Here is a 2,127-nt window from a genome sequence, read left to right on the forward strand (position 1 = left end):
GGGCCCGGTGCGAAGCGCGGTGGACATCTTCAGTGTGCTGGTCCGATTGAGGACTGTGTGCGTTGAGGATGCGCCGCCGCCCGGCGCTCGGCGCCGCGACGCCGTCTGCTGCTCGGTCGCCCCAGCGGTTCTCGCTGGTGGTTTGTATCGCAGCTGTGCGGATGTGTTGGCGCGTGCGCTGTGCTGGGAGAGTTCGCTTCGGCACCCAAGTGGGGCTTTTGTCCTTCTGTGGCGCTGGCGTTGGAGCTGCCGGTCACCGTAGGTGGCGCGTGTTGTCTCCCGCCGGCAATGCCACGACAGCACGCTCCCGGGCCTCTGTCGGCAGCGGCAAGCTCAGTTGGGAGCACGGGTGGTCGCACCGAAAGCGTCTACTCGCCTAACTCCGGGCGATTGCGCCTCTCTCGAACCCGACCAAGTACTTGGGACGGCGCTGCGCGCCGCCGGGACCTGAGAGGGTTTCGAGGTGTATTGTGCAGGGGAGCTCAGCCTCCTCCTGTTTGCAGAATGATTGAGCGGACGCTTGCGTGTTCGCGCGGGCCCCCGGGACACACTCCCGGGCGGCCGGCTGCTCAGCTCTAGTTGACGCAGCTCCCTGGTTGATCCTGCCAGTAGTCATATGCTTGTCTCAAAGATTAAGCCATGCATGTCTCAGTACAAGCCGCATTAAGGTGAAACCGCGAATGGCTCATTAAATCAGTTATGGTTCCTTAGATCGTACCCACGTTACTTGGATAACTGTGGTAATTCTAGAGCTAATACATGCAAACAGAGTCCCGACCAGAGATGGAAGGGACGCTTTTATTAGATCAAAACCAATCGGTCGGCTCGTCCGGTCCGTTTGCCTTGGTGACTCTGAATAACTTTGGGCTGATCGCACGGTCCTCGTACCGGCGACGCATCTTTCAAATGTCTGCCTTATCAACTGTCGATGGTAGGTTCTGCGCCTACCATGGTTGTAACGGGTAACGGGGAATCAGGGTTCGATTCCGGAGAGGGAGCCTGAGAAACGGCTACCACATCCAAGGAAGGCAGCAGGCGCGCAAATTACCCACTCCCGGCACGGGGAGGTAGTGACGAAAAATAACGATACGGGACTCATCCGAGGCCCCGTAATCGGAATGAGTACACTTTAAATCCTTTAACGAGTATCTATTGGAGGGCAAGTCTGGTGCCAGCAGCCGCGGTAATTCCAGCTCCAATAGCGTATATTAAAGTTGTTGCGGTTAAAAAGCTCGTAGTTGGATTTGTGTCCCACGCTGTTGGTTCACCGCCCGTCGGTGTTTAACTGGCATGTATCGTGGGACGTCCTGCCGGTGGGGCGAGCTGAAGGCGTGCGACCGCCTCGTGCGTGCTCGTGCGTCCCGAGGCGGACCCCGTTGAAATCCTACCAGGGTGCTCTTTATTGAGTGTCTCGGTGGGCCGGCACGTTTACTTTGAACAAATTAGAGTGCTTAAAGCAGGCAAGCCCGCCTGAATACTGTGTGCATGGAATAATGGAATAGGACCTCGGTTCTATTTTGTTGGTTTTCGGAACCCGAGGTAATGATTAATAGGGACAGGCGGGGGCATTCGTATTGCGACGTTAGAGGTGAAATTCTTGGATCGTCGCAAGACGAACAGAAGCGAAAGCATTTGCCAAGTATGTTTTCATTAATCAAGAACGAAAGTTAGAGGTTCGAAGGCGATCAGATACCGCCCTAGTTCTAACCATAAACGATGCCAGCCAGCGATCCGCCGCAGTTCCTCCGATGACTCGGCGGGCAGCCTCCGGGAAACCAAAGCTTTTGGGTTCCGGGGGAAGTATGGTTGCAAAGCTGAAACTTAAAGGAATTGACGGAAGGGCACCACCAGGAGTGGAGCCTGCGGCTTAATTTGACTCAACACGGGAAACCTCACCAGGCCCGGACACCGGAAGGATTGACAGATTGATAGCTCTTTCTTGATTCGGTGGGTGGTGGTGCATGGCCGTTCTTAGTTGGTGGAGCGATTTGTCTGGTTAATTCCGATAACGAACGAGACTCTAGCCTGCTAACTAGTCGCGTGACATCCTTCGTGCTGTCAGCGATTACTTTTCTTCTTAGAGGGACAGGCGGCTTCTAGCCGCACGAGATTGAGCAATAACAGGTC

General features: G+C 55.4%; 1 non-coding gene across 1 annotated transcript in view; it reads left to right on the top strand.

Moving 5' to 3' along the window:
• The first annotated feature begins 589 nt into the window (after positions 1-589).
• Positions 590-2,127, top strand: part of LOC124742987 — a 1,909-nt gene continuing 371 nt past the window's right edge. The window contains exon 1 of the ribosomal RNA XR_007010326.1: positions 590-2,127. This exon is cut by the window's right edge and continues 371 nt beyond it. This is a non-coding gene — a ribosomal RNA (small subunit ribosomal RNA).

This window comes from Schistocerca piceifrons, unplaced genomic scaffold (genome assembly GCF_021461385.2).
Source record: "Schistocerca piceifrons isolate TAMUIC-IGC-003096 unplaced genomic scaffold, iqSchPice1.1 HiC_scaffold_2404, whole genome shotgun sequence".
Taxonomy (NCBI): domain Eukaryota; kingdom Metazoa; phylum Arthropoda; class Insecta; order Orthoptera; family Acrididae; genus Schistocerca; species Schistocerca piceifrons.